At 39.4% G+C, this 24,659-nt stretch overlaps 1 protein-coding gene and 1 long non-coding RNA gene across 2 annotated transcripts in view; one reads left to right on the top strand and one right to left on the bottom strand.

Annotated features, from left to right (window-relative positions):
- LOC122654449 (uncharacterized mitochondrial protein AtMg00810-like) overlaps window positions 1–24,659 on the bottom strand; it is an 87,209-nt gene that overhangs the window by 14,833 nt on the left and 47,717 nt on the right. The gene's annotated exons all lie outside the window — the stretch shown is intronic.
- Window positions 547–21,965, top strand: LOC122648926. The gene is made up of 3 exons (XR_006331146.1): window positions 547–557; window positions 13,677–13,679; window positions 21,814–21,965. It is a non-coding gene; the product is annotated as an uncharacterized LOC122648926 (long non-coding RNA).

A 24,659-nucleotide genomic window follows, 5' to 3' on the forward strand; every position in this document is an offset into this window, starting at 1 on the left:
CCTGGGTGGTGAACTTGCAAAAGCTCAGGGAACAACATTAAATGTTTTGTCTGTCGACGAGATACTTGAAAATCTCACTCTTATCCTATCTTAAGTTATTGTTCATTGGAAAAGTACAAATCCCACCCTTGATCCCCAACCCACTACACTGTAGGACTCAATCCCACAACATTCCCACCCATCTTCCCTAGGTGGCTAAGATTGATTCCACTTATGCATATTTTGTGTTACAAGGTAAGAGTTGAAGTTTACTTGCTGAATGCTTGGTCACGGGTTCAAGTCCTGGTAACAGCTTCTCTGAAAATAGGGGTAAAGTTACGTACATTTGATCTTTCCCAAACCCTGTTAAACGCGGGAGCCTTGTGCACTGGATATGACCTTTTTTTTTTAAGGTAAGAGTAGAAGTTTATTTTCTTTTTAAAAAAAAAAAAAAACAGAGTTCTATGAGTGAGAGGCATAAAGGAGGATACCAATGAAATATGTCAAAACAGTTTTATATATAGAAGGGCAACAAGGTCATTTCATATATAAAAGACAGATATATAGAGAGAAAAAAGGTGTACGTGAACTCTAAGGGCTTAGCTAGAGAACCTTTTTTTCATTAAAAAAATTGGGAAAAAGATCGATCGCTGTCTGATCGTGTTCCTTTGCCCTCTGTTGGATACCCCTACGTGCCTCATTGGTCCCACGTTGATGCAGGAGCCACATGATTGGACAACAAACACTTCCTAAAAAAAATTTGACAAGAGATGATTTGTTGTTCTCCATGTTATTGGTGAAGCGTGATCTCACTTCTAATCTTGAAAGTACTGTGGTCAATCTACGATGGGTTGTTACGCCTCGAAACATGCGTAAAAGGCCAAATTCAATGATGCCTGATTTCACATGACAGATTCAATGAAGCTCATATTTTGCAGGAGTGGTGTCGTCCAGGGTGTCGAGTGATCAACTCCCCCCCCCCAACCCCACCTTCTTGACTATAGAAGTAGTAGCTGTAGGTACTTATCAATAAATAGGCCGGGTCTCTCTCTGGCTCGAATGTGGGCTTTGCACAAATTTTTTTTGTGTGGTTTTATAGTTGAGTATGTTTGACCTTATAAATCATATTAAAACGATCAAAAATAAATGATTAGAATATGTTTTATAAATATTCTGATCTAAGTAGTGAATATAATGCTAAAGTGTTATAAAACCTCCATTACTTTTACCAAAGCAACTTGCAGGAGCAGTTGTAATTTAGCCACATGGATAGTCCATGTGGTCAATCCGAAGTTCTGAACCCATGGGTATGATAGATCACCATTTTGACTAAATCATATATATGGACTACCTTGTATTTCCTATGTATTTTGAACCGTTGAACTAATATGTTTCTTCATTTCTATTTCTTTTTCACAGATTTGAATTTTTTTTTGTCAAATGTAAATGTTCATTTGAATTGAAATTTAACATGTGGATGAAAACTGATGGACTCTACCTGAGGATGAAATTTTATACCAAATATGTAGGGTTGTAAACGGATCGGATTCGGGTCGGATAGTGCTATATCCACATCCGATTAGCTATCGGACGGATTCGGATAGTGCTAAACAGATACGGACACGGATACAGATCGGATATTTTATCAATTTACATGTAAATATAGCTTTTCAGATAGCTATAGTCTATCCGTATCCGCATTCGTTTAGCTTTCGGACGGATTCGGATAGTGCTAATTGGATACTAATACGGATACAGATCGGATATTTTATCCATTTACATGTAAATATAGCTTTTCAGATAACTATAGCCTAACCGTATCCGCATCCATTTAGCTTTCGGACGGATTCGAATAGTGTTAACCGGATACGGACACGGACACGGATACGGAAACGAATTTCGGCTATTCATTTACACCCCTACAAATATGTTGTCACTTGATAGTTATAACCTTCTCCAGGAGAAGCAGGGTCTCTCTTGCCTAATCTTCTCTAAACCTATGGATTCTTTTAATTTCTTTATTGAGAGGAATTGAGTAAACCCATCTCTTGATTCCAACTTCAAGGTAAGCCTGACCTTGGTTTTGGATGGTCCCATTTATAGTAAAGATCACACAAACAACATCCTCGGTTAATTGAATGTGGTTAGCCCCAAAACCCCATTAGAAATTATGTTCTCACGCAGTGCAGGGCTCTTGTGCATCTCGGTCGATGTCCTAGTTATTTGGTTCATCAACCAGAGAATGCAAATTCAGTTTTAAACACTACCATCTCAGGTTGGTGTTTGGTTGATTAGTTCACCAGCGAGAGAATAATTATATCAATTTTAGAACACTTTGCCATCTCGGGTCGATGTCGGTTATTGCCTCATCAACTTTGAGATGTTGTTTCACTTGTAAACACACCCTAGACCTGTCCAACTTTACCACAGGATAACCCTAGGACTCCACCACGAGTTCTTAACGCACCCCTACAAATATGTTGTCACTTGATAGTTATAACCTTCTCCGGAGAACGGGGTGTACAAGGCTACATATAATAAAATATTAACAAATTTTAAAAAATTGTACGAAGCCACATATCAAGATTGGTAAATTTCACAATACTAGTATTTCTGAAGTCAATAATGGTGGACGTCAAATCTTACATATGACAAATATTTTATCCATCCAATGGTTGGATTGACCATGACAATTTTTCGTGTGGCTCAAATAATTTGACGACAACTAAATTGACATTTCGAAGGGAGAAAAATAAAGGTATGTGATGTGAGTACTTGAAAATATAATGTAAAAAGTACTATAATTAAGATTTAGGGAGTGCACTATACAATATCTCTATATTTAGGCTATGTTTGGAAGGCAAGAAAAGAAAAGAAACCACACATGCTTATTCTGATGACATATCAATGACCAGGAAATTTTGTAAAGTCATCTAACTGCTCATCATCGGGATTTGTCACTTGAGTGAAGAGATTACTCTTTAAATAATCAAATTATTAAGTATCTGTGTTAAGGTCTCTCTCTCTCTCTTCTAACTCACTCAAACAGATCTTAATATTGGGGTGAGCGGGTGTTCGGTTGTGGGAAATTTTATGGTTGTCTTTTAACATGATGGAGTTAAAATCTTTGGTAGTTGAAGAAGTCTAATTAAGCTTATAATTATAATCTTACAAGATGTTTATAAATAATGTTATATTGAATTAGGGTAGTTTGTGTATAAGGGGTTCCACTTAATTAGATCGAAAATTGATTAGAAAATATGAAAGAAAAAAATTCTAGGCATTCTATTATGGAGTGATGAAATGTCTTAAAAATTAGGGTACAAAAATGATGAAGTTTCCCTCCACCCATGGTGAATAGATAATCTCTTAATCAATCCCCTTTTTGGTTGTCAAATAGGACTTCAGTGCCAATTCAGGGCTGGTTGTTGGCACTTCTCCCTTGGGGGAGTGCTTCAGGGAGTTGATTAGTGGATGGAATCTAATATGCCCATGGTTTGAGGAATCGGATCGGTCGATTCGACAGATTCGTATAGTTATCGGTTTTGATTCTTGATTGATCTTGTATCGATGAATCGGTACAGATAGGAGTAAAAAATAAAGAACAAAAATTAATTTTTTAATAAAAACAGAGCTGATCCAGATTGATACGGTCGATCTGGATTGGTATCAGTAGAGACCGATACCGATACTAATTACTAAAACCTTGGTTGGGGTACGATGTATTGTATTCCGTCATTTGTATTAGTGGACTAATATAGGGACTCGTTATAAATTTCTAGCGAGAGGGTTCTTTCTTTGTAAGTAATTTGAGAGAGGTGTGAGGACGAGTAATTTGAGAGAGGTGTGAGGACGAGCAACTGCAACCCTATTCTCTTTTGATAGTGAAGCATATCTCATTTCACCGTAGACATAGGGCTATTTTGGTTTGATTTCTATTTCAATTTCATGGGGTTATTTTGATTTCGGATATTGTTTGGTTTGATTTTTACACTTTATTTCAGTGAAATAGAAATCAAATGAAAGAAAAATACTGAAATAGGTTAGAAGCCCTTTCAATTTCGAAATTAAAATTGCAACGATTCTATTTTTACACGCTCTTTAATGAGCACGTGTTGTAATGTTCTGATTCTAGGGCCAAGAGTGTAAAATCACAAACTGTTATCCAAAGAATATAAAGAAAAAGAAATAAAAAGGGGAGGAAGGTTTGGGTTACACAAGGCAGAGGTGTAAACAGATGGTCGAAAATCCGAATTTGATCCGCATCTGAATCCATCCGAATCCGTTTAGAGGTATCCGTATTCGATTAGCAAATATCCGAATCCGATTACATCCAATCCGTATCCGATCCGTTTACGGGCCTAGTAGTTGCCTTGTGATTGTTCTTGATCTATCGTTATTTAATCATCTGGATCATGTGATGCCCCCACCTTAAAGTTGCAAGAAGCTTCCCACCTACAATAAATAAAAAGACACCAAATAGCTTTCACACTACACTTCTGTTTCCTTGTTTTTCACTTTTTGCAAACAAAGAGAAGAGCTTCCGTAGCACACTTCATTCACAAACAGAGACTTTAAAAGGACTTAAAACTTTCTCCTGCCAGTCTCAATTTTCTTTCTCAAACACAGGTGGTATCTTCTCTTCTCCATCACCAAATTCTTCAATTCAACCATGTTTGATTCCACCATGGAGCTATTCACATTGGTTTCTTCCAATTCTCTGGTTGTCTTCGGTCTCTGCAATTTGATCATTATCATTCTTCTCTTAAGAGGTCCAGAGCCCAATTCATCAGATACTCAAGAAAGTTTCATTTGTGCCCATGAAGTTCCAAATAGAATTGAGAAAGAGGAGAAAGGAGGAGATGCAGGGTTCACCTCTGAAGACATTGAAGCATCATTGTCTGCAAATGTTCCTCAAGTGTCAAATGCTGTAAATTCACCCGGCGGCGAAGAATTTGTCAGCAATGTTGGTACAGAGGAAAGTGACAAAGAAGAGGACGATGAGCTGAGGAGGAGAGTGGAGGAATTCATTGAGAAGGTAAACAGAGGATGGAAAGCAGAGAAATTGATGACCTTGGACCTTAATAGAAGTCTCATATGGTGATTTGAACTGGTTTCATCATCTCTTGCTAGCAAACTCTGTATACAAAACTGTAATGAGATTGACCCATGATGGAAAACAGAAACAATTGATCAATTACCACTGGGCACTGGTGCTACTGGTGACTATAGAACCAGAAGAGGAGAAATACTTCCAACATTTTCTGTGCAGTTCTGTTTTGACTATCATACTATTTTTATTTTTTTTTTCTTTATTTATTTAAACAAGAATGTGGAGCTGAACTACTCTATTATGGTGTAAAACAATTTAGTAACCGTCAGTTGACTTTTATACATCTACGGTTAGAGTTGTCTATTGTTCTAGTGTTTAAAGGGAAAATAATGGCCACTCTGCCAGTATCATAGGCCCTTGGGATCTCTCTGTCTCTCTCTCTTTATATTTTCTCTTCTTTCTGACATTCTCTCTCCTTCCTTGTATGTGGAGCGTAGGGGCCATGAGTGTGCGACAGTCAATGAGAGCATGCATGCCAATATCTTGGAAGTGGGATTTTCGCCTTTCATGAAGGGTAGGGTAGTCATTTCACTCCCACTATGTTTGGATATGGCATATGCCTAGGGATGTAAACGGATCGGATTCGACTTGGATAATGTTATATCCGCATCCAATTAGCTTTCGAATAGTGCTAAACCGATACAGAGACGGATACGGATCGGATATTTTATCCGTTTACATGTAAATATAGCTTTTCAGATAGCTATAGTCTATTCGTATCCGCATCTGTTTAACTTTCAGATGGATTTGGATAGTGCTAAACGAATATGGATACAGATACGAAAACAGATTTTGACTATTCATTTACACCCCTACCTGTGCCTCCCCATAAAGAACATTTTCCCTTATGTTTTTTTTTTTTTCCACTTTACTTGAGAAAAAGAACGCTGTCTGATCGCATAGTCATTGCGCCCAGAAGTAGAAGCACATAAAAATTTTGCACCCCACCCCTATAAAATAAAAAATCTCATCCATGTCCCTCTGCGCATGCTCTCATTTATCCTTTGGTGACTGTACCTAAAGGATAAAATTTTATGCTAAATATGTTGTGGTGTGATTGTTATAACCTGCTCCAAGTGAACTGGTGTACAAGGCCACATGTCAAGACTTGTAATTCCGTAATTCTAGTATTTTTAAAATCAATAATGGAGGACCTTAAATCTGACAAATAAAATTTTTTTTATCCATCCAATGGTTGGATTGACGAAGACAACTTTTCGTGTGGCTCAAATAAGTGGATAGTAAACTAGTAAAGGCACAAGCTTCCGGGGTCTAGAGGAGATATTATATTGTTTTCCTATAAAAAATTACCAAAATTAAATTTTTTATTTTATTTTTAATGCTATAAGTTTAAACTTTATACGATTAAATGCTTAAGAATTGGCATATACGAGTCATTGTTATGTGCTATCACACTCAAATGTTGACTCCATTAAAAAAATTTGAGAAATTTAGATATTTAAACCAACGATAGCTAAAATAACATTTCAGAGAGGGAAAAAAAAAGGTTATGTGAAGTGAATACTTGAAAACATTATCTCAAATATACTATAATTTCCTTATCAAACAAAATATATACTATAATATAACACCTATAATAGCAAAAAAGGGAAAAGAATTTTGTCTGGGAATGTGATTCTTATGCTTAGACAGAAGATGGAGCAAAATAACTACTCCATCTTCATGAAAGGCGGAAATCCTACTCTAATTGATGTTTATTGTGCACTACCATTGGTGTAGTGACACGTTCCTAGATAGAGAACGCGTTCACTAGAAAAAAAAAATTAAGATTTAGAGATTGCGTTATAAAATATTTCTATATTTAGACTATGTGTGGAAGGCAAGAAAAGAAAAGAAACCACATGTGCTTATTCTAGTGACATGACATTGACCAGGCGATTTCGAAGTCATCTATCTACTCGTCATTGGGATTTGTCACTCGAGTGAAGAGATTACTCTTTAAATAATCAATTATTTAGTGGTACTGGTGTTAAGGTCTCTCTCCTCCAACAGTTCAAAATATTGGGTGAGTCGGCCTTCGGTTGTGGGAAATTTTTTAGTTATCTTAATACATGTTGGAATCTTTGATAGTTGAAGAAGTCTAAATAAGTTTTTAACAATAATCTTACAATATGGTTATAAATTATAATAACAATTCTACAAGAATTAATATTCCTTAACATGGAATAGAGATGTCAATCATCACCAAACGCGTTAGGTTGTACTAGGGTAGTTTGTGTAATATAGTATCCATTTAATTAGGATTAAAATCCTCTGCAATGTGGGCATCTAGCTTGGCACTGCAATGCGGTCCTAAGAGCTCGACACGTGGACGAAGTTTTATCCACATGTCGAACTCTCAGCCCCCCACTATCACACCCCCATCCTGATAAGTGGTAAAATACAATAAAATGGTATGACTGGGACAACATGTGTTAGTAGAAGTCAACATATTTCTGGGGTTCCGATGGTGGTACCACTCGACACCGTAACCCAATGAAAGTAAAGATATACAATTCACATCATCATCACATCAATCAAATAAGAGATTAAATGCAAAATGCAACATGCTTGATAATGATGCGAACAATATGAATATTATGTATATAAGAATGTAAGCAATCCCAATCAATCACCCAAAACCCACTCACCGATTGTTCATTATAAAACTTGTATCCACAAATCGATTCCGCTTGGGTCACTTTTTCGTATGCTTAAAGATGCCTAGGGAAGTGTGGAAGAGTGTTAGGAAAGGTAGGGAAGACCTCATAGAAAAGCCACCGAAGTTTCAGAAGTTACAAGCTTCAGAACAGCATCAGATGCAGGGTCGGATTCAGATAGGTCTTGCATCTGACCTTGCGTCTGATCCTTCCTGCAGGCTCATGCCTCATCGAATGCAGGATCGGATGCACGTAAGACACTCATCCGATGCTACCTAGGTGCAATTTTTAAGGTCTTTAACAGTCCATTTTGCCTCATTTGGTTCTGTAAGTCCTAAAGGGCTAGGAAGGAGGTGCCATAGGGTCTACTCAGGTCTTAGAAGTGCCCATCATCTAATGATTGAGAAATTTAAAGGATCCATTACTCAAAATCTAAATTTGGGGTTTCCTTTGGTGGTTGAAATCCTTGAATCAAAGAGATTCAGCTGGAGGCCTTAATAGGGGTTCTAATAGGACTGTATTGTTGGACAAGTGTGTGTCCATCAAGCCCGGTTCGGTCCGGTTCAAACCGGTTCACCTTTGTATTGAACATTTATACATTTTAGTTTAATATTGTCACATGCAATATAAACTTTTTGAGCATTATGTGTCCGTAAGTTATACTTAAAATGGTAGTCACGACTAGGGTTTGGGCTGGGCACCCTTATCATATGGTCGTCGCATTGGGTATGCCTAGACATGTGATGTCAGGGTACGAATGCGAGTGCTCACATGTTTGATGTGTGCATTGGCGAAGAATCTACTTTGTCGATTCCCTCATGTATGTATTACTGCCAGATGTAGGAAGGGATAGACATGTGTCACCGACACCCTGTACCTGAGGGAACCCTGTCACTGCAAAGTGTGATCGCATTCTTTGGCTCATCAATGACTGAGACTCAAGCGAGTCAAAGCCGATGTTCTGGGAATGCGTGAACGTTTTGTGAGTGAAGGAGTTATCCAACACGGTTACCACTGCCCGATTGGGGAACACCAAGATACAAACTGTCTGTGCATGGTCGGATCAGAATCTGGATCCAATACCATTTTGGAAATGGTTTTGCAAAATTTATTTTATATAAAATGATACATTATTTATAGTTATTTCAAATAAAGTGTTTTATCGAGTTTTACGGGACCCGATCGGATGCATAGACGCTCTTATATGGACATGTACTATGGATTGGGGTTTGGCAGTACATGTGTACATGCCCTAGATTCCATAATGATGGTGTTGATTCGTGGGGGGGTTGTATATGATAAATCATATAGGGAGGTATTTGGAATTTGCTAATTTAATTGGCTCTTTATTTAATTAATGGATTTGGTGCTAATTATAATTATCCATTAATAATTAAATAAAGAATCTAATTAATACTTTCCCTTTTAGATTCTGCTTCTTCACCTGTGTAGCACTTTGAGTTTAAACAGAACTGCCAGACTGAGAGAGAGAGAGAGTCAGACTCTCACTAGGGCTCTATTAAATCTATCTAGGATTTAATTAAACCCTATTATTATAAATAGGGGACCATAATATGCAAAAGGGGGCAGCTCTCCACATTTTTTGGAGCAGACACTCTCTCTCCTACGTTTTTGGTTTTTCTCTCTCCCTCTTGTGATCTCTCTTCTTCTTCTTGCTTCTCTCACCTGTGTTTGAGAGTTAGGGTTTGTGAAACCCTAGATTTGTGCTGAAGAATTTGAGAGCATCTAGGATTGGCTTAAAGAACCTTGGTAGCATCATTGGAGGTTCAGATCTGTTTGCTTGGAGCGCTCACTGGAGGAAGAACCACTGTCTATTGGAGGAGCAACACTTGAGGCTCACCAGGTTAGCAATTCTTCATTAATTCCTTCAGTTTATTGATTATTAATATTTATGGGATGCGAAAGAAACTCGAATCGACCTTTTTCACTGCGCATTCGAGTTAGGGATGGATCCCCCTTGCCATGTGATGGACTAGGGATGAGTTTCTTCGTCCCTACTGTGATAATAAATTTTATGGGACACATGAGGGAAGGAAAAACCCTAATAGGGATGCACCAGGATTCCCATGGGCGACCATGGGAAGCCCTAAAAATTAAAATAGGGCACCCATGGGACATCATGGGCTAACCCAGGGCGTGCAAAACCCTAAGGATAAATATCTTGGTCTCCCTAGGGAATCATGATTTGATCCCTGGACCGTTGTTTGGCCAACGGTGTGGTATCAGAGCCACCTTTCCCACCCATGAATATTAGATAATTAATAGTTTAATGTAATTATCATGAGTGGGATGCAAATTGGCACATGGGTGGTTAGAATATGATTGTTGTAACAACCTTCCCATATGCACATGGGTAGTTACAAGGTTGTTAGTGTAACAACCTACCAATGTGATGATGGATTTGGTTTGTTTTATTTATTCCAATTGTTGAAGCATGTATCCAATTAAGGAGTGATTATTAATTTTATTAATTTAAATTTTTAATCATGATTTATATGTGGGGAGGGGGGGGAGCCCACGCTGCCAAGCCTCTGCACACGCCCTCCCCCTATTGCCAGCCTATGTGCGCATCCCCTTGAGGGCTGCAGGCCTGCATGCTGCTGTCCGTGGGCTTTAGCCTACGGGCAGTAGGCCTGCGGCCTGCAGCCCAAGGCTGCTATCCGTGGGCCTTGAGCCTATGGGCTGCGCAGGGAGTGCCTGTAGCCTGCGCATGTGGGCTGCATGCACCCCCCTTGTTTTCCCTCCAATTTAACAATAAAAAATAAAAAAAAAACAATTTTTTTTTAAAACAGAATTTTATTATTTTGTTTTGTTTTTTGGAGGATGAGGATGGGTGAAGAGATTCCCTCTTTACCTACTTGCAATTAAAATGTGATTTTAATTTTATGGGCTTGGATACATGTTATCACATGCGATGTGGTGGTTCAACAATTGAAGGAATCCATGTTTTAATTTTTGGTTTACTTGCTTTAATGCCCATGTATGAAATTATATTATGATGTGATTATGGGAATGACATTCTAATAAATGGATGGATTGTTTATGTATGTGATACATGGGGTTATGGGTGGATGTGATGTTTCTCTCTCTTTCTCTCTCTCCCCTATCTTTTTTATAAACAAATGTACTCCACCCCTTGGGCAGCCCAAATGGTGGGTTGGTTTCTCCATGCGGGGTTTCTTTATTATTATGGAAAGAAAAGTGTATAGAATTTTTCCTAGGTTTTCATTGTAATTTTAGAGAAGTTAGGACTCCCAGGGCATGTTGATGGTGATCCACATGTGGTGCTCAAAGCTTATGGAGATGCAAGTCACCTACTTTGAAGACGTAATCGGGCGGAGGAGATGATCGAGGCGTGGCATCCATGGCATGATAAATGCACCCAAAGTTATTAGTTTATTTTTATTGGGAGGGTTCTTTAATTGCTTCTGATAAAAATGCCGCCATCCCATAATCACTTTTAATTAATGTTGATTAATTATGTTGTTTAAATCTATCCATGTATGTGAGTGTTAATTAATCCCTCTTTATTCACAATACATGTATGATATGGACTAGTCTTAATCGATAGACATGTCCATGGCCTCCTATTGAAGATAAATGCAGAAAGTGTGTGACATGACCTCGCATAAGCAGACAGGACATTGCCAGGACCTCTGTCACACATTTATCTATATTTACCTCTATCTAGATACGTTAGGGTATGGATAGTGAGAGGGCACTGCGACAGTGGGCCATCTTTCATGATTCCATGATTCTAACTAATGCAATAGGTAAGTACATGACTTGGGTGTATGTCAGCCGACAGGATCTGGACATGACACCCAGGTGGCTGAAAATATTGGAAGCCCATAAGGCGGACAGCTTAGTTCACATTACCATGGTGTGTATAATGACTCCCGACAGGGTAAGTTATGCATGCAAGGGTTGTAGGTATCCAATTCATCTTTTGGGTTATGAGAAAAACCCAAATCATGAAAGACCATTGATGTGTGTGTGCTCAATTTATTATTTTCAATGGTCATTAATTAGCATGTGGTTATTTACTTGTGCATTTGTAGATTAATATACGATGGTTGCTGTTAATTCCAACTGTTAACACTCATTAGCGAATACAAACTTAATGGTACAAACTATGTCGATTGAGTACAGGAGCATTAAGTTGCTCTGATTTGAAGGACATGTACACAGCTCTAGATGAACAAGTTCCTCCTCAGCCCGACCGAACGATTTTGAGGCAAATGAAGAGATGCAAGAGTTCCTCATGAGAGATTCCAAGGCATCACTCTATATCCTAGGATCGTTGGAAAAGTCAGTTGTAGACTCAGTCAAGGATATACGCACTGCTGGGGGTAAAATGGATAAGCTTGCTAAATTGTTCAACAGGCAGTTGACACACGCACATTCTGATGCGGTGAGTCAAATCCATAACTCCAAGAAGTCCCAGGGGACTCCAATGATGGATTATGTAATGAAAATGATCAATCTATTTGAAAAATTGGAATCCATGGGGACTGATTTCAGCCTGCGATACAAGACTGATGTGATCTTAGCATCACTCACTTCTGCCTACGCACCTTTTAGGATGTCCTACAAGATGTTCGAGAAGGAGATGAAGCTCACCGAGCTTCCTAATGCACTGGTAGAGGCTGAAGCGTCCTGAAAAAGGACAAGGCTGAGGTCAATGCAACTGAGGCAAAACCTTCTTCAAATGGGAAGAAGAAGAAAAAAGAAAGTAAGGGCAAGACCCTGAAAGCCAAGGGTGGGAAGTCTGGCAATAAAGGCAAAGGCAAGTGCTTCTATTACAAGAAAGAGGGTCACTGGAAAAGAAACTGTCATGCTTACTTGGCAACTTTGAAAGACAAGAAGCCAGATGAAACAGAGGCTACTAAAGAAGGTACATGTGATGTTCACGTTCTTTATGAATCTAATTTGTCTTTTGAACCGATCAATTCTTGGTTGGTGGATAGTGGATCCACTGTTCACATTTGTAATGATTTGTAGGGGTTCAAGGAGACAAGGAACCTGAAAAGAAATGAAGTGCGTCTTCGGATGGGCACTGGAGCTAAGACCATGGCGTTGGCTGTGGGAACTTTTATTTTAAATTTTAGTTCTGCTAGTTTAGTTTTAAAAGATTGCTATTATGTACCTTCTTTCAAGAGGAAGATAGTTTCAGTTTCAAAACTTGTTTTGGACAGATATAGTTTTTCCTTTAATTCTAAATTGATTATTCGTTTTAATAATTTCTTTGTGGCATCCGGATATATGCAAAGTGGTTTGTATTTTCTAGATTGCCTTATTAGAACGAATGTTGTTTCAAATATTGATTTGAAACGGAAAGCAGCTCCAGTGAACTCAACATATCTGTGGCATCTAAGATTGGGTCACATAAATGTGGACCGAATCAATAGATTGGTGAGGGATGGGCCCTTAGAGAGTTTGAGGGTGGAACCATTCCCCACCTGTGAGTCATGCCTTCTGGGCAAAATGATCAAGAAACCCTTTAGCAATAAAGGTGCTAGAGTCACAGATCTATTGGAGTTGATACACATTGACATGTGTGGACCCATAAACATACAAGCAAGATATGGGTATGAGTACTTTATCACGTTCACCGATGATTACTCTAGATATGGTTACATATACTTGATGCATAGGAAATCGGAAGCCTTTGATAAATTCAAAGAATTCCAAGCCGAGGTTGAAATACAGCTCGATAAACGCATCAAGTCCTTACGATCAGATCATGGAGGGGAGTATCTATCGGATGAGTTTAAAGAACATCTCATATCCCAAGGGATAGTTAGTCAGCTAACTAATCCAGGCACACCACAACAAAATGGTGTATCCGAATGACGCAATCGGACCCTATTGGATATGGTCAGGACGATGCTCACTTATAGTGAGTTGCCTCTTTCTTTCTGGGGGTACACTTTAGAGACGGTGATATATATCTTGAATAGGGTTCCATCTAAGTCTGTAGCCAAGACACCCTTTGAGTTGTGGAAGGGGCGAAAGCCTAGTATTCAACACCTTAGGGTATGGGTTTGCATAGCACATTTGCGAAAGCAACAGATAAACAAGTTGGAATCCAGGACTGCGAGATGCTATTTCTTAGGCTACCCCAAAGGCACGATAGGCTATTATTTCTATGACCCAGTTGACCAAAAGGTCATTATAAGTAAACATGTCATATTTTTGGAGGAAGAAATGATGACCCAAAGGTCCGAACCAGTAGTCATAAAAGAGCTATCAGATGGCTCAGAAACGCCACTTCTAGAAGTGAGACCAACTGACATACCCATTGAAATACCAACACTTGAGGAACCTCGACGTAGTGGGAGGACTATTAGACCACCCACCAGGCTAACTCATCTAACCGAAGAGGAAACTGTGGAAGAGTTCCACATGGTATCGGCTGAATCGGATGATGATCCAATGACATACTTTGAGGCTCTAAAGGATGTTGATGCCACTAGGTGGCTGGAGGCAATGCGCTCTGAAATTTATTCGATGCATTCCAACAAGGTCTGGACTCTAGTCGATCCACCACTTGGCGTCAAGCCAATTGGATGCAAATGGATCTTCAAGAGGAAGAAGGGCGCAAATGGAAAGGTCAAAAGATTCAAAGTGAGACTGGTAGCAAAGGGCTATACCCAGAAAGAGGGTATAGACTATGAGAAAACCTTTTCACCAGTAGCGATGATGAAATCCATCAGGATTTTATTGGCTATCGCAACACACTTTGATTATGAGATCTGGCAGATGGATGTGCAGACTACATTTCTAAATGGGTTCCTTCAGGAGAAAATCTACATGGAATAGCCAGAGGGGTTCTCTTCCTTGGAGGAAGAAAGAAAGGTGTGCAAATTGCAGAGGTCCATTTATGGGCTGAAGCAGGCTTCCAGGAGCTGGAACATTAGGTTTGATCAATCAATCAAATCGTTTGGTTTTGATCAAAACATGGATGAACCATACGTTTACAAGAAGATCAGTGGGAGGGCAGTATGTTTTCTTGTTTTATACGTAGATGACATATTGTTGATTGGTAATGATGTAGGATTCCTTTCATCAGTAAAACAGTGGTTATCCACAACGTTTTCGATGAAAGACCTTAGTGAAGCTAGCTATATCTTTGGGTTCAAACTCGTAAGAGATCGCCAGAAAAGGATGCTAGGCTTATCACAGGCTACCTATATAGACAAAGTCCTGGCCAGATTTAGTATGGAGAACTCCAAGAGGGGAAGTATTCCCTTCAAACATGGAGTCAGTCTTTCCAGATCTCAATGTCCTCAGTCTCCGACAGACATTGAAGAGATGAAGAGGATTCCCTATGCCTCAGCAGTAGGGAGTCTTATGTACGCTATGTTGTGTATGAGGCTGGATATTTACTATGCAGTAGGTATGGTAAGTCGTTATCAATCTAACCCTGGATGCAAGCATTGGAGTGCTGTCAAGAATATCCTCAAGTACTTGAGAAGGACTAAGAAATATTTCTTGGTTTTTGGATCTGATCAGTTGTCAGTATTAGGATACACAGATTCGGATTTCTAAACTGACAAGGATGATAGAAAATCCATGTCCAGGATGGTATATCTAATGGGTGGAGGTGTCATTGTGTGGCGGAGTGCGAAACAAAAGTCTACAACCGATTCTACTACCGAAGCAGAATACCTTACAGCTTGTGATGCAGCAAAAGAAGGTGTTTGGCTGAGGAAATTCCTATTAGATTTGGAGGTAGTCCCTGATCTTGTCAAGGGCCCTATTGCCCTGTTATGTAACAACAGAGGGGCCATTGCACAAGCTAAGGAGCCTAGGGCTCATCAGAGGAACAAGCACGTGCAGGGGAAGTATCACCTCATCAGAGAGATTATCCAGCAGGGTGGCGTGAGTATCTCCAAAGTGGACACAACTGAAAATGTGTCTGATGCCATGACAAAGGGTTTGTTACCAGGAGTGTTTGAGAAACACATGGAGGGCATGGGTTTAAAATGTATGGGGAATTGGCTTCGATGTACAAGTGGGAGATTGTTGGACAAGTGTGTGTCCATCAACCCCGGTTTTGTCCAGTTCAACTCGATTCACCTTTGTATTGAACATTTATACATTTTAGTTTAATATTGTCACATGCGATATAAACTTTTTTAGCATTGTGTTCGTAAGTTATACTTAAAATGGTAGTCACGACTAGGGTTTGGGCTGGGCACCCTTATCATATGGTCATCGCATTGGGTATGCCTAGACATGTGAGGTCAGGGTACGAATGCGAGTGCTCACATGTTTGATGTGTGCATTGGCGAAGAATCTACTTTGTCGATTCCCTCATGTATTACTTCCAGATGTAGGAAGGGATAGACATTTGTCATCGACACCCTGTACCTGAGGGAACCCTGTCACTGCAAAGTGTGATCGCATTCTTTGGTTCATCAATGACTGAGACTCAAGCGAGTCAAAGTCCGTGTTCTAGGAATGCGTGAATGCTTTGTGAGTGAAGGAGTTATCCAACACGGTCACCACTGCCCGATTGGGGAACACCAAGATACAGACTGTCTGTGCATGGTCGGATCAGAATCTGGATCCAGTACCATTTTGGAAATGGTTTTGCAAAATTTATTTTACATAAAATGATACATTATTTATAGTTATTTCAAATAAAGTGTTTTATTGAGTTTTGCAGGACCCGATCGGATGCACAGACGCTCTTATATGGACATGTACTATGGATTGGGGTTTGGCAGTACATGTGTACATGCCCTAGATTCCATAATGATGGTGTTGATTAGTGGGGGGGTTGTATATGATAAATTGTTATCATATAGGGAGTTATTTGGAATTTGCTAATTTAATTGGCTCTTTATTTAATTAATGGATTTGGTGCTAATTGTAATTATCCATTAATAATTAAATAAATAATCTAATTAATACTTTCCCTATTAGATTCTGCTTCTTCACCTATGTAGCACTTTAAGTTTAAACAGAATTGTCAGACTGAGAGAGAGAGAGTCAGACTCTCACTAGGGCTCTATTAAATCTATCTAGGATTTAATTAAACCTTATTATTATAAATAGGGGACCATAAAATGTAGAAGGGGGCAACTCTCCACGTTTTTGGAGCAGACACTCTCTCTCCTACGTTTTTGGTCTCTCTCTCTCCCTCTTGTGATCTCTCTTCTTCTTCTTGCTTCTCTCACCTGTGTTTGAGAGTTAGGGTTTGTGAAACCCCTAGATCTGTGCTGAAGAATTTGAGAGCATCTGGGATTGGCTTAAAGAACCTTGGTAGCACCATTGGAGGTTCAGATCTGTTTGCTTGGAGCGCTCACTGGAGGAAGAACCACTGTCTATTGGAGGAGCAACACTTGAGGCTCACCAGGTTAGCAGTTCTTCATTAATTCCTTCAGTTTATTGATTATTAATATTTATGGGATGCAAAAGAAACTCGAATCAACCTTTTCCGCTACTCATTCGAGTTAAGGATGGATCCCCTTTGCCATGTGATGGACTAGGGATGAGTTTCTTTGTCCCTACTGTGATAATAGATTTTATGGGACACATGAGAGAAGGAGAAACCCTAACAGGGATGCACCAGGGTTCCCATGGGCGACCATGGGAAGCCCTAAAAATTAAAATAGGGCACCCATGGGACACCATGGGCTAACCCAGGGCGTGTAAAATCCTAAGGATAAATATCTTGGTCTCCCTAGGGAACCATGGTTTGATCCCTGGACCGTTGTTTGGCCAACATGTATCAAAATATTAGAGTCCAAAAAACATAGCTTAGGCTAAACCTTTGGATTCCAAAGGAACCCCAAGCTCAAAATTGAAACAAGGAGAGCCATCCAAGCTCAAACCAAAAAAATAAAGAAAAGAAAGGGAGAGAAGAGTGAGAGCACTTGGCCTACCTGGTTTAAGATTCATAAGGGGTGCTCTCTTTAAAGATCCCAGCTCAAGCAATCGATCCCCTCTTCTTCACCTCCTTGTTCTCCTTGCTAGCTCTCTCTCCTCATAACTCTCTTCTCCTTGAACGATTAGGTTAGGTAAGGCTGAGTAATGACTAGTACTTACCTTAGCTATCCCTTTTAAGAAATGCCCTACTAGGGCTTGTTTGGTTAGGGCCTCTTAAGTGTATACTTAGGGTCTATTCGGGTAGGATCCTTTAATTGTCCACTAAGAGCCAGTTTGGGTGAGGTCTTTTAATTGCCCACTAAGAGCCAGTTTGGGTGAGGTCTTTTAATTGCCCAAGGCACATTAACTTTAAAAGCATAACTTGGACCCTATAGGCCCATTCAAAAGGTCACCAAAAATAAAGGAGGCTAGGGTAGGAGATCAATCAAGACAGGGCACCAACAGCATCCTAGACACAGGGCATGTGGGCCCCACACAAAATTTCACTCAAAAGAGACTTGACAGCAGCATTGGATGCAGCAACAATGTTGCATCCGTCCTTCCATCCTATCCAACAAAAAGGGCACAACCTACTTTAGAAAGGCCCGGGTTTAGGTCCGCACCTCAAGGACTTCAAGGAGGGTATGTATACCTAAAATTTAGGATTAGAAGCTTACCCATTGTATGGTCCAATCGTCCATCAAGCCATGAATTCCTTCTTTGTGTTCGAGCTTTCCTTTGACTACTAAGATCCAAAGTCATAGATGTCGACCGTTGGCAGCGTCGCAACACCTATCAAATAAAACTTCAATTTGGCGACGAAAACAAATAGGGTGTACTTCGGGCCTGCCCACATTGTAATACACCGTCTAATTAGGGCATTGCATAGGATTTTCTTCTATTTAATTAGATTGAAAGTTGAATAGAAAAGATGAAAAAATTATAGGCAGTCCATTACGGAGCTCTTTCAAGGCCTAAATACAACCGACCCCAAGAAGAAATGTTTGACAAACTAGGATACAAAAAGACCGAGTTTTTGTTTACTCATGGTGAAGAGAGAATCTCTTAAACAAATCCCCTTTATCTGGTAGGGAATAAAGTAATTATGACCTTTCATATATAGATGAAGTGTACACCTATGGTGAAGGAAAACTTTTCCCCAAAAATAAATTGAGTTTCTTTGTACCCATGGTGAAGAGGAATCTCCACATCTACTTTAATTGGTACCAATGTACCATCTGATTGCATTAAAAAGAGGTAATTAATCTCAACTTCGTCAACAGAAGATGAGAATATAATGATGACCCAAGAGTCCAACCACAAGGTCACAGCGAGACCATTCCCAAATTACCAAAATAAAATGTTCACTGCCCTTTGCCACATAGGCAAGGGTGACAAAAAATTTATCATCATCATCAATAAGAAAGTATGGACAATCGTGAGATAAAGCCAATTCTGTGGTGAAGAACAATCCATGGCATGAAATTGTGATTGTGGTTGGAAAAAAGTGGCAGCTAGTGTGGGATGGAATCTCACACGCCAAGTCAATGGAAGAATTCGAGGGAGCATTGCATAGATTGCATAGGGTCCACGTCAAGGTTTTAAAATGCAGAATCGGAGACAGAATCAAACAGTGATGATTCCAGTCCGGATTGGATCGGAATCGGCCTTCAAGAACCCTAGAATCAGTCCACAGATCCAAAAATAAGGAAATTTCTAGGGTTTTGAGTGTAAATCAGCCGTGTTGGATCAATTGAAATTGAGATCAGTCACGGCCGATTCAATGATGCGATTCCCGATTTTTAAAATCATGGTCTACATGTAAGGGAGGAGTGAGAAAGTATCAGAAAGAAGAAAAAAAAAAAAAAAAAAAAAAAGGAAGAAAGAGTGTGAAGAAACCCATGATAATGGTAGCGTGGCCATAATTCTACTTTCTGCAATCATTGCACATTTGTTCTACACCGGAATAAAGTAGTTCAGTTGCATTCTTGTTTAAATAAAAATAACAAGATAGTCAAAACAGAACTGTACAGAAAATGTTGAAGTATTTCTCTTCTCCTGGCTCTAGAGTCAAGCAGCACCAGTGGTTATTGATCCCCCAAAAGCAAAATTTCCATTTCCATCCTGGGTCAATCTCATCACAATTTTGTATACAGCAGGGCTCAGTCTTAAAGGCTAAAATTTGTTAGCAAGAGATGTTGAAACCAGTTCAAATCCCCATATGGGACTTCTATTAAGGTCCAGAGTCATCAACTTCTCTGTCTTCCATCCTCTGTTTACCTTTTCAATGAATTTCTCCACTCTCCTCCTCAGCTCATCATCATCTTCTTTGCATTCATCTTCATTGTCACTTTCCTCTGTACCAACATTGCTGACAAATTCTTCGCCGGTTGAATTTACAGCATTTGACACTTGAGAAACATTTGCAGACAATGATGCTTCAATGTCTTCAGAGGTGAACCCTTCATCTCCTCCTTTCTCTTCTTTCTCAATTCTATTTGGTACTTCATGGGCACAAATGAAACTTTCTTCTGTACCTGGTGAAGTGGGCTTTGGACCACTTAAGAGCAGAATTATAATGATCAAATTGCAGAGACCAATGACAATGAGAGAATTGGAAGCAGCAGCCAGTGTGAACAGCTCCATAGTGGAATCAAACATGGTTGGAGATTGGGAGATGGAGAAGAGAATATGACTGTGTAAGAAGAAAATAGAGAATGGCAAGAAGAGCTTGTGTAGCTGTACTTGGCAAGGGGAGAAGTTCAAGCCCTTTTAAAGCCTCTGTTTGTGAATAAAGTGTTCTAAGGAAGCTCTTCTCTTTGTTTGCAAAAGTCCAATGCAAGGAAACAGTGAGGTGTAGTGTGCAAGCTACTTGAGGTCCTTTAGTTTAATGTAGTTGGGAAGCTTCTTGACAACTTTAGAATGGGGCATCACATGACCCCATGATTACATAAGGGTAAAATACACGTACCCCTAAAATGCCCTCAATATTCTTTATACCTCCCTAAGGTTCTGACAAGTTCACGTATCATCCCTGAAAATTCTACATACCACTCCTACTTTACCTCCCTAAAACCATTTAAGATAGGGATGTAAATGAATAGCCGAAATCCATTTTCGAATTCGTAACAGATGCGGATACGGATAGGCTATAGCTATCCGAACTATCCGAAAAGCTATATTTACATGTAAATGGATAAAATATCCTATCCGTATCTGTGTTCGTATCCATTTAGCACTATCCGAATCTGTTCAAAAGCTAATCAGATGCGAATGCGGATATAGCACTATCCGAGCCGAATCCGATCCGTTTACATCCCTAATTTAAGTCCACACCATTTTTTTCTTTTTTTTTGATAAAAATTTAAGTCCACACTGTTAAGTTTAGGCGTTAATTATCCTGATTTATTTGTTCATAATATGAAAAGACTTTTTTACCCTAACTTAATTTGAAAAGACCCTTTTCCCCATTTTCCCCTTTCCCATTCTATAGCATGGCTGCTTCTATAAGCATCATCAATTCGGATGACTTTTATGTAATGCAAGCCAGGGCGCCAGGGATCTGAAACGTTGAACAATGAGCGGTGTGGTGTGGTCAGTGGTGTGGCTTGTTGGATTTAACTGTGTTTTGCGACAGCCACAATGAAATCTCTATCTTATTAGGGATTATGTTTCCTGCTTCTCCTCTCTCTTTCTCTTTTTCCCCCATAAAATCCATAAAACAAACCTCCCTACCTCTATTGATTGAACCAACAGTGGCGCTGATTGGCTTTGCCTGACCGCATAGCCTCCGTTACAGTCAGGAAACGTCGACCTTATTATTTCCCCATAGATCAGAGATCGACATATGAACTGTGGTGAATGTGTGAGAAGACTACCTTCTTTCTTTCAAATTGCCAGATCACGGATGGTTTCTAACAACTTTGGACGCAATTCAAGTGAGATCGATCAGTTAGAGATAAGAAAGAATAGAATCAAATAAATTCTGTTGATATAAGTAGTTTTATAATTAATTTCTAGGCAATTTTTCACATTCCAACAACCATCCAACCCTATCCCCAAATCAAAGAATTCTGAAACGACCAAAACCATACAAGAGAAGAGAGCACAAAAGAACGAGAGTAAATAACGAAGTACACAGAAAGAAGAACTCATGAGTAAGTATCAAAGAGTTCAAGAAGCTCCTCCTCCTCCTCCTCAGCAAGGGATCTGCTCGGTGAACCAGTGCATGACGTGAATGGGGGCTTTGATCAACCTCAGCGCAAACTCCACTAACACCATCACGCAGAAACAGCAAGGGCTTATTCAACGATCAGGGAAGATGACAGGGGGCGCCGCTGGTTGAGGGAGTTCCATCGTGAACCGAGAAAGGATAAAAGGGGTTTTTTCAAATTAGATTAGGGCAAAAAGGTTTTTCCAAATAATGACCAAATAGATCAGGAGTCCAGGACAATTAGATCTTTTCAAATTTTAGAAAAAATAGAAGAAAAGGTAAAATGGTTAAATTTTTAACACTTAATGCCTAAATTTAACGATGTAGTCTTAAATGGCTTTAGGGGGTAAAATAGGGATGGTACCTAGAATTTCACGGGTGATACGTGGATTTTTTTGATGACAGTGTAATCACACAAATCACACACCAATCCCAAAAGGTTAACCAACTTTTAGGACCGTGGAATGGCGGATGTACACAACACACACCACACTCACACATCCGATGTGGGACGAAATCCACACATCCGATGTGGGATTAAATCCACACATCCCTTTTTTTATTTTTATTTTTATGAAAGTGTAATCATGGTGGCACGTGGACTTGTCAGAACCTTAGGGGGTATGAAGAATATTGGATGTATTTTAAGGGTACGTGTATTTTACCTATAAAATAATGATAAAGCTGATCAAGAAAAATCACAAGGCAACTTCAGCAAGGTAGGTAGGGGCACTACCCCTTCTCTCTCTCTCATGTCATCACATGAGGTCATGGACAAGGTCACTGAGTTCTGGTCTTGTGTCCACACCTTTTCTCCAACTTTTTTCAGAGGTGATGGTGTAATTGAGATTCTTCTTCTTCTCTTCCATATCACCACCATAAAAGCCCAAAAGATGGTTTGCCCAAGTAAAAACTGCAACCTTTAAGCCTTTGATTAGTGTTTGATGAGAAGTCTATGTATAGATGCAGGCATTCAAAGCAAAAAAATTGACTAGAAAGCAGGATCCAAACTGTTCATGCTTGATGAATTTAATCTAGTTTTGCTAGATCATTTCTTGACAATCATATCGAATAGAGATATCACCTTTTAAAGGTTCCACATAATATTTATAGGATTTGTTGAAATCTAATACAGAAATGTAAAAGGATTAGAAAGAGAGAAACTATCTTACTGAAATGCTATACAAATGGTTGGGGAAAAAAAAAATTCACTTTACAATGGAAAATAGTATCTAGAGGATTCAGCATTGGTACTCTTGGTATCCATGGAGAACTCCAACCCTCCATCAATATTCTTTGATTTTTTTTTTTTTTTTTTGCCTCTTTATTCAATCATGTTAAACTGTGTTCCTTAATGATGTCCAATAAAAAAATTGGGCAAAAGAACTGTGTCCGGGAATATGGCCTATACCAGCAATCCCATGAGTCTATCTCTCTCCTTCCCATATGAAAAGACACTTCTGCCCCCTTGTTTTAAGGAGGAGAGAGATAAACACTTGTGGTGCTGACGTAGACCACACTCTCAGACATAGAACTCCTTCTCCCATAAAAATTGTCAAAATCAACTCTAGCCTTGCTAGGTCAATATGCAATCTTCTCCTCCTCCAGCCCAATCACCTCATTAATTTGGTGAATTGAGAGAGAGAGAGAGAGAGAGAGAGACCAATAATCCTAATGGTCAACAGATGCCTAGAAATTGGACAAGAAATAAAATTGTGGGGTTAATCTGATTCCAGGAGGACTGGCTAGCATGAACCAAGTGAGGCAATATCTAACTACCCATTACCCATAGCATCTCTAATGCAAGCACGAAATGTGAACTTCAAAGAAACATGTGCCAAGAATTGATGGAAGACATGATGAAAGGAAGAATAAAAAGATAAATGCAAGTGTTGTTCTTCTAGACAACAATGAATCTTCAAGGATCTTAGACAAAACTCATTTACATATTGAGTTCCTTGGCACAAAATAATACCAAAAATAAATAACAAACTAAAGAGGAAAGGGAACTGACTGTCGAAGAATCCGTGAGGTCCCTAATTAATGGCCTTCAAACCTCAATCGTCCTCTCATGTTCTTCTCTCACCTCCAAATCATCTCAATGAAGGCTGTTCCTGCCTTCATAAATTTCATCCTAAGTGGGGTGAGATGATAAGTAATATTCCAAATATAAGACAAGATTGGGAATGTACTTTCCATATATATGTTAGGCAAGTGTGTGAATGTTCCTCCTTTATAGACTATTCAATTCCCTTTTCACTCCCAAAACCGTGAATTAAGGTTGGTGCCCAGCTCGGTACCAATCCAGATCCTCTACTGCTGAGCTGCCCGGCAGGATCGTGCAGCCGAGACACAGTGAGGCGTGCAGTGACCGCCTTGCTCCTGCCCAAACGCCTTGCCTGAGTGGGGGTAAGGTGGTCATTGTGTACCTCACTGTGTCTGGGCTGCACGGTCTTGCCGGGCAGCTTGACAGTAGAGGATCACGATCCGGTTGGCACTACTTTGATGTGGTGGTACCTCCAAGTCAAATGCTTGCTGATAACATATCTTCAATAATAGCTTTGATCATCCTTCATGCCTTCCAATTATAAACTTTCCAAAAATTAAACCTTCTAACGATAGGATTGGAATATGAATATAGTATAACAGCAAGTTTCACACACTGTTTGGAATTTCTTTCCAGATTTAATCCCTCTTAGATAGATCATCATCCAATAGGAAATAATTCTGTAGAAAATTCTATGCTTCCATAATAAGAACCGCTTTTATAAATTAAAAACTATGGTCCAAC

Source organism: Telopea speciosissima, chromosome 1 (assembly GCF_018873765.1).
Source record: "Telopea speciosissima isolate NSW1024214 ecotype Mountain lineage chromosome 1, Tspe_v1, whole genome shotgun sequence".
Classification (NCBI taxonomy): Eukaryota; Viridiplantae; Streptophyta; class Magnoliopsida; order Proteales; family Proteaceae; genus Telopea; species Telopea speciosissima.